This window comes from Hyla sarda, chromosome 4 (assembly GCF_029499605.1).
Source record: "Hyla sarda isolate aHylSar1 chromosome 4, aHylSar1.hap1, whole genome shotgun sequence".
NCBI lineage: Eukaryota > Metazoa > Chordata > Amphibia > Anura > Hylidae > Hyla > Hyla sarda.
In genome coordinates, this window is record NC_079192.1 from 126,040,012 (window position 1) to 126,055,273 (window position 15,262).

General features: G+C 41.7%; 1 protein-coding gene across 5 annotated transcripts in view; it reads left to right on the top strand.

Moving 5' to 3' along the window:
* The window catches only part of ELL3 (elongation factor for RNA polymerase II 3), a 113,140-nt gene that overhangs the window by 14,878 nt on the left and 83,000 nt on the right, over nucleotides 1-15,262 (top strand). The window lies entirely within an intron of this gene.

Below are 15,262 nucleotides of genomic sequence, written 5' to 3' on the forward strand. Positions count from 1 at the left end.
ATTTTTATAGTTCGGACATTTCCACATGCGGCGATACCACATATGTTTATGTTTATTTTTATTTACACAGTTTTTTTTTTTAATGGGAAAAGGGGGGTGATTCAAACTTTTATTGGGGAAGGGGTTAAATGATCTTTATTAACTTTTATTTTCACTTTTTTTTTTCAATGTTATAGCCCCCATAGGGGGCTATAACACTGCACACACTGATCTTTTACATTGATCTTTGTTATCCCATAGGATAACATTGATCGATGATTCTGACACTTGACTGCTCATGCCTGGATCTCAGGCACTGAGCAATCATTCGGCGATCGGACACCAGGAGGAAGGTAGGTGGATCCTCCTCGTGTCCTACAGCTTTTCGGGACACCGCAATTTCACTGTGGCAGTTCCAAACAGCCCACTGAGCTAGCCGGGAGCAGTTTAGTTTCACTTTAGACGCGGCGATCAACTTTGAACACCGCGTCTAAAGGTATAATAGCGTGCGGGTCCTGGACGTTGCTAGGTGCTGTGGCCCCATGTTATAGAAAGGGAGCAGACTCAGGGCGTACAGGTACACCCTGCATCCTTAAGGGGTTAATGTCTCCGTTTGCACCTGTTTTTTCCCCAATTAGTTTTTGATCTGTTATTACTTCTGAGCATGCTCAGAAGAGGTGTGAGGAACCAGGAAGTAGCCAGACAAAAATAAAAGCAGAAAATAAACAGATGATAAACTGATGCAACAGGATGCCACTCAATGGGATCCTTTTGCATCAGTTTGCATCCATTTGTTATGGTCCATTTAGCAGCAATCACAGGAAAATAGTGGGACGGGAGACAGCGAACCTAGCCTTAGTCTTCTGACTACCTGTCAAAGGATCAGAAATATGGAAGTGTGTCCAACACAATGGGGACATGCTTAGAGTGCCATGCAACCATTAATAACACAGTTGGGAACCAGAAAGGAAAAATAGATGCAAATTCCATGGCAGAAGTAACAGTAGCGGGATAGTTCCAAGAATCAAGAGACAATTGCACGTAAAGGTGCCAGGTGATGAACCCACGAGTCAATGCCAGAGCACAGGCAACAGTATTTAACTTTAAAGGGGTTATCGACCATAAGGTGATTTTAGTACATACCTGCCAGGCTATCTGGGTATTTCCTGTTGGATTTGGTTCTCAAACTACACATCCCATAGTTCCATGCTTGTAAGTGTGAAGTTACATTCCTCCTTCTCACACATCAGTCACCCTACCCATTGCAGCACAAATAAGCTCAAAAGATCAGTGTTTTCTAATCAGGGTGCCTACAGCTGTTGCAAAATTATCTCTCTGTCGCTCCACCCATTGAAGCAGGACAGGCTTTCTTTGCACAACTGACTAGTGATGTCAGGTCTCGATGCACTGCAACCTGGGAAATCCCGAGACATAAGTAATTTTGAATGCTGGTAAATAAATATTGGGGCAAAAATCATATAAGAATTGCGAGACCACCGTCACACACAGGTACAGACACTATATTATGAACTACACTAACTTGTCAGCCCCTGTAGCATAGTCAAATAAAAAAAAAAATCCTGGAATACCCCTTTAAAGACGACTTACCACATCATGTATACGTTTACAGGAAGTAATTGTAGGCTAGTTCCAAGTCAACTTACATGATAGGCTAAACATATTTAGCAGTACAGTGTAATTTTCTAAAAGTAATAATTATCTAGAGTTAGTTGAAAAAACCATGACTGTGCATAGTGGGTACTGTATATGGTTAGTCAGTAACAGTGACGGCAGTCATTGAAGAAGCCAGTAAAAAAAAATGTGACCACGTGGTCACACTAAGGGAAGCACAGAGACTTTCAAGTGGTGAATGAGACAACCTATCATCTAGAACAGTAGTCTCAAACTGTGGCCCTCCAGATGTAGCAAAACTTCAACTCCCAGCATTACCCGGACAGCCAACGGTTGATCTAGACGGAGCAACAGTGACCGCATTCATTGAAGAAAATGGTAGAAGTCTAAAATCACACATAGATATTATTACAAAATGTACATTTGTTCTCTCTTATGTTTTCTAAAGCAACTTTACACGTGAACAATAATAAAACCAAGCTATCACGAGTTCTTCTCTTTACAGACACATAGCCTTAGAGAGATCTGATAAGAAATTCTGGAAGTTTTTTTTTACCTCTATGAAGTCTGGCTCATAAAGAACTGTACTCATATTTGTCTTGATATTATCAGTTGTTTTACTATATGACAGCCGGCAACTCATTTATTTTCTGAAATGTATTGGGTTAACATGGTACTGAATGCTAAAACCCTTAAAGGGGTAGTCCAGTGGTGAAAAACGTATCCCCTATCCTAAGGATAGGGGATAAGTTTCAGATCGCGAACCCCCCAAAAAAATTTGGGGGGAGAAAATTTAAATGAAAACCACAATTTTGCACATTTTAAAGGGTTTAGTTTTCACACTGTACGCTTTACGGTAAAAATGACGTGTACTTTATTCTGTGGGTCAATACGATTAAAATGATACCCATGTCTAGATACGTTTATATTTTTGTACCGCTTAAAATAAATCTAAAACTTTTTGTACAAAATCAGCAATCTAAAATTGCCCTATTTTGACCACCTATAACTTTTTCATTTTCCGCATATAGGGCGGTATGAGGGCTAATTTTTTGCGCCGTCATCTGTACTTGTTATCGATACCACATTTGCATATGTAAAACTTTTAGTAAATTTTTTATAATTTTTTGGGAATAAAATGTGACAAAAAGCAGCATTTATGGGCTTTTTTATTTTTTACGTTTACGCCGTTCACCATACGGGATCATTAACATCATATTTTGCTAGTTCGGACATTTACACATGCGGCGATACCAAATATGTTTATAAAAACTATTTTACGTTTTTTGGGGGTAAAATAGGAAAAACTGACAATTTTCATTTTTATTGGGGAGGGGATTTTTCACTTTTTTATTACTTTTTATTTTTACATTTTCAACTTTTTTTTTACACTTTTTATGTCCCCATAGGGGACTATCTATAGTAATCATTTTGATTGCTAATACTGTTCAGTGCTATACATAGAGCATAGCACTAATCAGTATTATCGGTCATCTTCTGCTCTGGTCTCTTCAATCTCAGACCAGAGCAGGAGATGCCGGGAGACGGATGGAGGCAGGTGAGGGGACCTCCGTCCGCAATTACAGATGATCTGATCGCCGTGGCAGCGCTGTGGGCGATCCGATCATCTATTTTAACATGCGCATTGGCGCACATGCCATGATCTGTACTGATCACGGCATCTGAAGGGTTAATGGCGGACATCCACGCGATACTGGTGCCAGAAAGTTAAACAGTTTTGTAAATTACTTCTATTTAAAAATCTTAATCCTTTCGGGACTTATGAGCTGCTGTATACTACAGAGGAAGTTCTTTTTTTTTTATTTCCTTTCTGTCTGACCACAGTGCTCTCTGCTGACACCTGTCCATGTCAAGAACTGTCCAGAGTAGGAGCAAATCCCCATAGCAAACCTATCCTGCTCTGGACAGTTCCTGACATGGGCAGAGGTGTCAGCAGAGAGCACTGTGGTCAGACAGAAAGGAAATTCTAAGAGAAAAGAACTTTAAGTTTTTAAAGTTTTTAAAATAGAAGTAATTTACAAATCTGTTTAACTTTCTGACATCAGTTGATTTAAAAAAAAAATGTTTCCAGCGGAGTACCCCTTTAACAGCAAAGTTGCAGCTGATAAAAGAAAGTTGACCCTCAGTGACAATGGTGATGAGCGGAAAGCTGATGGTGCCGCTACAGCAACTGAACTCAGATGGCATATTTTGTGTGTCAACCTCATAAACCAAACCAAAATGTTGGTTCTAAATCCACTTAGATGCCTGTGTTTGATCAATGTAAACATTTCTATCTAAGTGCTCCATCCATGCTGTAATGTAATGTAAATATAAGCCAGTGATAGAACTGCGCATGAAGAAAATGTATTCTGTACATTCCTTTACTCTAAAGTGGTAATAACAGTTCTTAAAAAATGTAGCAAGTGAATTGGAAGCACTCATAGAGTGGGGATACTAAAATCTGTTCTCCGTCTCGGGAACAGCGCCCGGAACAGAATGCCAGGTGCTGCATGGAGATTGTGGGGGTCCCAACAATGATGATCAGACATCAGACATCTCCTTTGTATAGGGGATAAGATGTCTAAGGCCGGAATACTCCTTCAACTGCAGGATGAGAAATCAGGTACTAAACCCAACTACAGACATAGGTTTCCATTAAGCAACAGGTTTATATTGGACACATGCAGATGTGTAGATAGATGCACAATAACAATCTAATTCTTCATATTATTATATATTTTTTAAATATAAAATGATAATGTGTATGGTAATGAGTCAGATAATGTATTCTTAATATGGCATCACCAGGAATTAGGTTTTATTGGAACACCGCCTACTTGTTGTTAATACTTGTTTTATACAAGGCAGTACTATACTGCTTGTACCATACAATATAGATATATATGGGCACTGATACAATCAGAGAGCCTGCTGCAGCATCTATCTATTCTTTATTACAATCTGACATGTTTCTAGCAGCTGTTTGTATGAATCATCCTTATGACGTAATAAAGGGGAAAAAAGCTACTTGATAATAGAAACCACACTGCAGCAGGCCGAGATAATAGAATTGTTGTAAAGTTATTATTTGGAAATGTCAGAGAAGACTATTTTTGAAATTACAGTTTATTTATATACTTTATATAATGGACAGTGGTCTTACGGCTTTTTATAGGATTATACATTAACAATTTCCTGTTGCACCTTGTGTTTATGTATATACAATAATTATTATATTGCATTATATCAGTTTTCCTAATGTTGGAACACTTCTTCTGACTGGTGGGACTGGAGAAGGGGGTTTAGTTCATGTATAGAGCAGCAGCAAAGTGCATGTTTGACCACATCTTCATACAAGTCTTCCTACTCTTGTCTTGTAGCGAGTGTCCCCCGTATTGATAAGTATGCCAAAAGTGGCAGCCATGGATAAGTGATAAATGTTGATAATGGAAATAAATTTTTAATGTAGCAGTGTGCATAGAATGGGAGAATTTGAAAAAGACGAGGAAGTCTCCAGGAGGCGACATAACGCCTGATGGTTTTCCAGTGGGGTGCTTACCCAGCATGCACACCTCTTCTTATTCTTTCACCTGGTCCTCATCTACTAAGCATATCAGGTTTTCACTTAATGAAACTGCATGTATTTCGGGCTGACTGTTGTTGACTTGTGAGATGTGGTAATGCTTGTTAGTACACATGTGGGCTTGGTAATGGTGTCTGACTTTGTATACATAGCTCATGTATGTCCAGGACCAGAGGTGTGTTTAACTGGTCCAGGGCCCTCCTTGTTAGGTTGCGGAGTCAGCTTAGGATTGCTAGGCTACTTTTAAATAGTTTTTAACCCCTTAAGGACATAGGGCGTACAGGTACGCCCTGACCTCCTGGTACTTAAGGACACAGGGCTGGGACCGGACTGGGATGCCTGCTGATATCATCCTCCTGGACCCCCCCCACATGTGACCCCATTTTGGAAACTACACCCCTCACGTAATGTAATAATGGGTACAGTGAGCATTTCCACCCCACAGGTGTCTGACAAATTTTTGGAACAGTGATCCGTAAAAATGAAAAATAAAATTTTTCATTAGCACAGCCCACTGTTCCAAAGGCCTGTCAAATGCCAGTGGGGAGTAAATGTTCACTGCACCCCTTATTAAATTCTGTGAGGGGTGTAGTTTCCAAAATGCGGTCACATGTGTTGGGGGGTCCATTGTTCTAGCACCATGGGGGGCTTTGTAAATGCACATGGCCTCCGACTTCTATTCCAACCAAATTCTCTCTCCAAAAGCCTAATCGCGCTCCTTCTCTTTTGAGTATTGTAGTTTGCCCGCAGAGCACTTTACATCCACATATGGGGTTTTTCCATACTCAGAAGAAATGGGGTTACAAATATTGGGGGCTTTTTCTCCTATTGCCCCTTGTGAAAATGAAAAATTTGGGGTAACACCAGCATTTTAGTGAAAAAAATCTAATTTTTCATTTTCATGGCCAACTTTAGCGGAAATTTGTCAAACAACTGTGGGGTGTTAAGGCTCACTGTACCCCTTGTTACGTTCCTTGAGGGGTGTCGTTTCCAAAATAGTATGCCATGTGTTTTTATTTTTTTTGCTGTTCTGGCACCATAGGGCTTCCTAAATGCGACATGCCCCCCCAAAAAAACATTTCAGCAAAATTTGCTTTCCAAAAGACAAATGTGACTTCTTCTCTTCTGAGCATTGTAGTGCGCCAGCAGTGCACTTGAGGTCCACACATGGGGTATTTCCATACTCAGAAGAAATGGGGGTTACAAATTTTGGGGGGCATTTTCTCCTATTACCCCTTGTAAAAATATAAAATTTGGGGGGAAACAAGCATTTTAGTGAAAATAAATTCATTTACACATCGGACTTTAACGAAAAGTTGTCAAACACCTGTGGGGTGTTAAGGCTCACTGCACCCCTTGTTACGTTCCTTGAGGGTTGTAGTTTCCAAAATGGTATGCCATGTTGTTTTTTATTATTATTATTTTTTTTGCTGTTCTGGCACCATAAGGGCTTCCTAAATGTGACATGCCCCCCAAAAACCATTTCAGAAAAACTTACTCTCCAAAATCCCATTGTCGCTCCTTCTCTTTGGAGCCCTTTAGTGCACCCACAGAGCACTTGACATACACATATGAAGTATTTCCTTACTCGAGAGAAATTGGGTTGCAAATTTTTATCCATTTACTCCTTGTAAAATTTCAAAAACTAGGTCTACAAGAACATGCGAGTGTAAAAAATGAAGATTTTTAATTTTCTCCTTCACTTTGCTGCTGTGAAACACCTAAAGGGTTAAAGGGATATTCCAGGATTTTTTATTTATTTGACTATGCTACAGGGGCTGTAAAGTTAGTGTAGTTCATAATATAGTGTCTGTACCTGTGTGTGACAATCACAATTCTTATGTGATTTTCACCCCAATATTTATTTTTATCAGCATACAAAATGACTGTTGTCTCAGATTTTTCCCAGGTTGCAATGCGGCCGAGGTCTGACTCACTAGTCAGCTGATGACAGGGAGCCTGTCTCCTTCAATGGGTGGAGTGATCGCTTGGTGGGAGAGAGATCAATCTTCAACTAATGCAACAGCTGTAGGCACCCTGCATGAAAATCACAGATCTTTTGAATGGATGCAGCTCATTTATGTTTCAATGGGTGGGGTGGCTGATGTGTGGGAGGGAGGAAAATGGAATTGTGGGATTTGTAGTCAAAAAAAGAAAAGCCAAACAGGAAATACCAGTTCACAAAAAGCTAGCCACAGTGTTATGGTAATCTCACAACATAGCCATTTAGCCCCAAGACAAGCGCAGATCCTTCCTATGCATGTCCATTACTGTCTGCCAGGTACATACTAAAATCCCGTTATGGTGGATAACCCCTTTAACACACTTTCTGAATGTCATTTTGAATACTTTGGGGGTTTGCAGTTTTTATAATGGGGTCATTTATGGGGTATTTCTAATATGAAGACCCCTCAAATCCACTTCAAAACTCAACTGGTTCCTGAAAAATTCAGATTAAAAATTTTTTGTGAAAAATTGGAAAATTGCTGCTATACTTTGAAGCCCTTTGAAGTCTATCAAAAGTAAAAACATGTCAACTTTATGATGCCAACATAAAGTAGACATATTGTGTATGTGAATCAATATATAATTTATTTGGTATGTCTAATTTCCTTATAGCAGAGTTTCAAAGTTAAAAAAAAAATGCTAAATTTTTAAATTTTTCATAAAATGTTGGGATTTTTCACCAAGAAAGCCACTATGTTAAAGTAGAATATGTCACGAAAAAACAGTCTCGGAATGAGAATGAAAAGTAAAAACATGCCAGAGTTATTAATATATAAAGTGACAGTGGTCAGCTGTGCAAAAAACACTATGGTCCTTAAGATGAAAATGGGCTTGGTCCTTACAGGGTTAAGGAATTACCTTTATGTACATATATGTGATGTTTTGGTAATAATAAAGTTTTTCTATTTTTCCATATATATGTAGTGTGTGCCATTTCTAGTGTCTTCTTTTCTTTTGGACTTTGCATATTTGGCTTCTTTGAACACTAGAATCATATAGGTTGAGCCTCCTACTCCCTCATTTTTTGTGCCAGTGCAACATGGACCAGTGCAACTGGATTAGAGAAGAGGAACAAAGTCACTACAGTGAGGAGCGGCTTGTGCAGTAAGACAGTATTTGTAGCCTTCACTTGTGCATATTTGATGCACAGAGATTGAAGCTGCAGATTTTGTGCAGCAGATTTCAATGTAAACTAATTGACTGAACACAGCTTCAAATCTGCAGCATTAAATCTGCGCAGGATACTGTACATGTGAATAGACCCTTGGGGGGAATTTCCAGAGGTTTAGAGCCTTTTTTATTATAGAAAAGTCACAGAAATTTCTCTGTTGTGCAAAATTTGCACGTAAGCAAAACCAAAGCAAAAAATGATGACATTAAAACACACTTTCCAAAGACACACAAAGATAAATGTCCCTCTTAGTCATTCTGTCAGTAACTTTTTCTTTGTTCCCTTCTGGGAAAACCTGTATACCGGACATGGGGATGGGCAAAATATACACAAGACTAAAGCAGCACTTGAGTCAGATGCTAGCCACAGTGTTTGTGTTTGCTTTATCCAGGGCTCTTCTGGTCAGGTTGCCCAAAAATATGAGGTGGTGGCTGAATTAGCAGCAGCCATCTCCTGTCCTTTGCTGACGCCATTGCAGTGCATAGCATAGTATTATACTGTTTCTGCTATGTGATTCACCGGAGCTCCATGAGACAATTATATTTAGATACAAGAAAACATCAAATCAGTTGTAATGAAGAATCCTGCAGGGAAGGAGCTGATAATTCCAGTGCGGCTGGTCGGGCAGCCTGGGTGAATCACTTTTGTGTACACACTAGATCTCTACCTGTCAATCAGTGGGAGAGACTGAGCCTTGGATTGCTCAAGCTTTGTAGTGCACATTTTCTATGTGCCTTGGGACTGGGTCACAGCCTGAAATATTACTAGGACTTACTAATTATAAAAGCTTTTTTTAACCATTATGTAAGTATATAGACATTTTGTAACACCTCTGCACTCACTCACTGGAATTCTACTCTGTAGGTATCAGGATCAGATGGTTATTGCTAATGTCATCTGAAGGGAGCCTGTTAGGAAATATATATTGCCCGATATATATGACAGACTCCTTTCTTAGAGACAAGTATGTTTTACACTGAAAAAATGCACCAACATTTAAAGTGGTACTCCACTGGCTAACATGGAACTAAATGTTCCAAACACTGTTTTTGCGCTGCAGGGGTCAGTCGCGGCCCTTTGTGACGTCACCGCTATGCCCCCTCAATGCAAGTCTATGGGAAGGGGCGTGATGGCCGTCACGCCCCTTCCCATAGACTTGCATTGAGGGGTCGTGGCCGTAATGTCAAAAGGGGGCGACCCCTGCTGCGTGAAAACAGTGTTCGGAACATTTAGTTCCACACTGGCCAGTGGAGTAGCCCTTTAACCTGTTGGGGACGAAGGGCGTATGCATACGCCCTTGCGTCCTGGTACTTAAGGACGAAGTGGGTATTCATACGCCCGTGGGAAATTCAGTCCGTGCCGCGCCCCGGGCGGGGACCGGGCCGGGGTGACTGCTGATATCTATCTGCAGGCACCCCGTGCAAATGCCCAGGGGGGTCATTAGACCCCCCCCCCCCAATGAATTCACACTTGCGATTTGCGCCGATTCCAGGTCATTTCGGGTCTATGGTGACCCGGTGACCCGGAATATAAGGGGGATCGCGGGTGTCTAAGACACCCGCGATCCCCCTGAAGCGATAGGAGTGAGGTGGCATGGCTGCCACTCCTCCTATCCCTGCTATTGGTGGTCTAGACGCGACCACCAATAGCAGATCGGGGGCGGGGGGCTTTACTTTCGTTTTCCCCGTCCTGCCCACCCACAATAGGCGGGCCAGAACGGGGAAAACGAAGAGAAGCGGCGCCGAAGATCATTTACCCGTCCGGAGGCTGCTGGCGACGGAGATCGGCGGGCGGTGACGGAGATCTGCAGGCGGCGTGCGGCAGAAGAGGACGGCTCCCTGGAATGCGACGGAAGCCGGTGAGCTGCCTAGCAACATCTAGAGGGCTACAGTCTGAGACCACTATAGTGGTCTCTAGACTGTAGCCCTCCAGATGTTGCAAAACTACAGCTCCCAGCATGCCCAGACAGCTGTTTGCTGTGTGGGCATGCTGGAATTTGTAGTTTTGCAACAGCTGGAGGTCTGCAGTTTAGAGACCACTGCACAGTGATCTCTATACTGCCCTCTAGATCTTGCAAAACTACAACTCCTAGCATGCCGAGACAGCTGTTTGCTGTCTGGGCATGCTGGGAGTTGTAGTTTTGCAACAACTGGAGGTCCACAGTTTGGAGATCACTGTTCAGTGGTCTCTAAATTGTAGCACTCCAGATGTTTCAAAACTGCAAATTGCAGCATGCCCAAACAGCAAACAGCTGTCTCGGCATGCTGGGAGGTGTAGTTGCGTACCTCCAGCTGTTGCACAACTACATCTCCCAGCATGCCCTTCTGTGATCAGTACATGCTGGGAATTGTAGTTTTGCAACAGCTGGAGGCACACTGGTTGGAAAATACTGAGTTAGGTAACAGAACCTAACTGAAGGTTTTCCAACCAGTGTGCCTCCAGCTGTTGCAAAACTACAACTCCCAGCTTGCACGGTCTGTCAGTACATGCTGGGAGTTGTAGTTTTGCAACAGCTGGAGGCACACTGGTTGGAAAAAACTGAGTTAGGTAACAGAACCTAACTGAAGGTTTTCCAACCAGTGTGCCTCCAGCTGTTGCAAAACTACAACTCCCAGCATGTACTGACAGACCGTGCATGCTGGGAGTTGTAGTTTTGCAACAGCTGGAGGCACACTGGTTGGAAAATACTGAGTTAGGTAACAGAACCTAACTGAAGGTTTTCCAACCAGTGTGCCTCCAGCTGTTGCAAAACTACAACTCCCAGCATGCACGGTTTGTCAGTACATGATGGGAGTTGAAGTTTTGAAACAGCTGGAGGTTTGCCCAGGGTACATTCACACGTAAGTTTCCTGCTTCAAGTATGAGCTGCGGCAAATTTTTCGCTGCAGCGCAAATTCCTAGCGGGAAACTCACCGTAACCGCCAGTGCGAATGTACCCTAAAAACACTACACTACACTAACACATAATAAAGGGTAAAACACTACATATACACCCCCTCACACTGTCCCCCCCCCCCAATAAAAATGAAAAACGTATTGTACGGCAGTGTTTCCAAATAGGAGCATCCAGCTCTTGCAAAACAACAACTCCATGCATTTCTGGACAGCCACTGACTGTCCAGGTATGCTGGGAGTTTAGCAACAGCTGGAGGCACCCTGTTTGGGAATCACTGGCGTAGAATACCCCTATGTCCACCCCTATGCAATCCCTAATTTAGTCCTCAAATGCGCATGGTGCTCTCTCACTTCGGAGCCCTGTCGTATTTCAAGGAAACAGTTTAGGGCCACATATGGGGTATTTCCGTACTCGAGAGAAATTGCACTACAAATTTTGGGGTGATTTTTCTCCTTTTACCCCTTATGAAAAGGAAAAGTTGGGGTCTACACCAGCCTGTTAGTGTAAAAAAAAATTTTTTTACACTAACATGCTGGTGTTGCCTTTACTTTTTATTTTCACAAGAGGTAAAAGGAAAAAAAGACCCCCAAAATTTGTAACGCAATTTCTCCTGAGTACGTAAATACCCCATATGTGGGCATAAAATACTCTGCTGACGCATAACAAGGCTCAGGAGTGAGAGCGCACTATGTATATTTGAAGCCTAAATTGGTGATTTGCACAGGGGTGGCTGATTTTACAGCGGTTTTGACATAAACCCAAAAAAATAAATACCCACATGTGACCCCATTTTGGAAACTACACCCCTCACGGAATGTAACAAGGGGTATAGTGAGCATTAACACCCCACAGGTGTCTGACAGATTTTTGGAACAGTGGTCAGTGAAAATGAAAAATGTAATTTTTTTGTTTGCACAGCCCACTGTTCTAAAGATCTGTCAAACGCCAGTAGGGTGTAAATGCTCACTGTACCCCTTATTACATTCCATGAGGGGTGTAGTTTCCAAAATGGGGTCACATGTGGGGGGTCCACTGTTCTGGCACCACGGGGGGCTTTGTAAATGCACATGGCCCCCGACTTCCATTCCAAACAAATTATCTCTCTAAAAGCTCAATGGCGCTCCTTCTCTTCTGAGCATTGTAGTTCGCTTGCAGTGCACTTGACGTCCAAACATGGGGTATTTCCATACTCAGAAGAAATGGGGTTACAAATTTTGGGGGGCATTTTCTCCTATTACCCCTTGTAAAAAAGTAAAATTTGGGGAAAAACCAGCATTTTAGTGAAAAATTTAGTTTTTTCATTTACACATCCGACTTTAACAAAAAGTTGTCAAACTCCTGTGAGGTGTTAAGGCTCACCATACCCCTTGTTACGTTCCTTGAGGGGTGTAGTTTCCATAATAGTGTGAAATGTGGTTTTTTTTTGCTGTCCTGGCACCATAGGGGCTTCCTAAATGGGACATGCCCCCAAAAACAATTTCAGAAAAACTCACTCTCCAAAATCCCATTGTTGCTCCTTCGCTTCTGAGCCCTCTACTGCGCCCGCCGAACACTTGACATACACATATGAGGTATTTTCTTACTCGAGAGAAATTGGGTTACAAATTTTGAGAGGATTTTTTTCCTTTTACCCCGTGTAAAAATTCAAAAACTGGGTCTACAAGAACATGCCAGTGTAAAAAATGAAGATTTTGAATTTTCTCCTTCAATTTGCTGCTATTCCTGTGAAACACCTAAAGGGTTAAAACACTTACTGAATGTCATTTTGAATACTTTGAGGGGTGCAGTTTTCATAATGGGGTTATTTATGGCGTATTTCTAACCAGAAGACCCTTCAAATCCACTTCAAACCTGAACTGGTCCCTGAAAAATTCCGATTTTGACAATTTTGCGAAAAGTTTTAAAATTGCTGCTGAACTTTGAAGCCCTCTGATGTTTTCCAAAAGTAAAAACATGTCAACTTTATGATGGAAACATAAAGTAGACATATTGTTTATGTGAATCAATTTATAATTTATTTGGAATGTCTTTTTTCCTTACAAGCAGAGAGCTTCAAAGTTAGAAAAATGCTAAATTTTCACATTTTTCATGAAATTTTTGAATTTGAAGAAATGATGCAATTATCGACAAAAATTTACCACTACCACAAAGAAGAATATGTCACGCAAAAACAATCTCGAAATCAAATTTATAAGTAAAAGCATCCCAGAGTTATTAATGCTTAGAGTGACAGTGGTCAGATTTGCAAAAAATGCTCCCGTCCTTAGGGTCATAATGGGCTCCGTCCCCAGGGATTAAAACTGAGCCATATCAATGAGAAAAGTGCCTGCAAGTCGGTCTTCCTGGCTTCTCCCTGCTTTTTGATAGGTCTCTTCCTATTGGTTAAGCCCAGGGAGGTGGCCGGAAGCCAGGGGGGCCACCTCCCAGACACTTTACCTGGTGTCACGTCACATTTTTTTTCCCCTGCTTCACAGTAATTCATAGCTGTAGTTAGGGCTGCGCGGTATGACCAAATATGTGTATCACGGTATTTTTTTAACTTACGGCGGTTCTACGGTATATAAAGGTATTTCCTCACACACACCCCAAATCATGTGACCCGCCAGCGCTGTTCTGTTCTACAATTCCCAGCATTGGCTGTCCGGGCATGCTGGGAATTGTAGTTTTGCAACATCTGGAGGTCCGCAGGTTGGAGACCACTGGCGTACAGTATAGAGTTCCAGCGCCGGTGTCGCCCCGCAACAAAGAGGAGGAGGGCAGTGCTTGACATCTGTGAGTAGTACCCCGCTGGCTGGGCTGATAATTAATTGAGGTGGCAGAACAGCGCAGGCGGGTCACATATGATTAGTTCCCTGATGTGGAGACAGCGCTGCGCTGGGCTGATAATTCATTCCCAAGGGGGCGGGGCCCAACCGGTATTACGGTATGGGCAAAAATTCATATCGTGCAGCCCAAAAATTTCGGTATTCGGTATGAACTGGTATACCGCCCAGTCCTAGCTGTAGTAACGGGAGCCTGTGGATCAGGCAACAAAAATGATGGTTTATTAGACTTAGTTTGGTTCCTGTGCCTATGAAAGTTCTTAATGTTCAGGTTCTGAACTGAAAAAAAATGTAATTGGCTTGGATTGGAGTAACTGGCTACTATAGTCCAAAGTAGCGTGTTCAGCCCTGTGATATACACAGTGTATGTGATTACCAAAAGTTATTCTGTGTAGCAAGGAAGACCATCCATGATACAGTAGAGAGTAACAAGATGGTGCCTGATCATTGTGTGAGGTGGGAGGCCAACCTCAGGAGCTAGGGACAAGGGCCAGAAGTAAAAAAAAAAACAATGAAGTTGTTTAGTGTCGGTAGGGAATAGGGATTTGGTATCTACAGGCAAAAACCTGTGTCTAGGGCCCAGTTTACGTATTAAAGTATTTTTGTATCAAAGTCAAGGTTATGGGACAGAGAAGTATGATAAAAAGCTTTATGAGCATTGGCATTGCTGGATTCAATGGCGAACTGGGATATGAAAAAGAAAAAAATGCAACTTGAATATGTTCACAAATGAACATAATTTTTACAGGTTGCATAGTGAATTCCTACTGGTTTATGTTACTTTGTTAGTCCATTTTACTACTCATCATTGTAACTTATTATGTAACAAGTAATGTAAAGTTTTAAGTATACTATACAGTCATGGCCGTAAATGTTGGCACCCCTGAAATTATTCTAGAAAATGAAGTATTTCTCACAGAAAAGGATTGCAGTAACACATCTTTTGCTATACACATGTTTATTCCCTTTGTGTGTATTGGAACTAAGCCAAAAAAGGGAGGGAAAAAAGCAAATTGGACATAATGTCCCACCAAACTCCAAAAATGGGCTGGACAAAATTATTGGCACCCTTTCAAAATTGGGGGAAAAAAAAGATTGTTTCAAGCACCTGGGGCAAGTAACAGGTGTGGGCAATATAAAAATCACACCTGAAAGCAGATGAAAAGGAG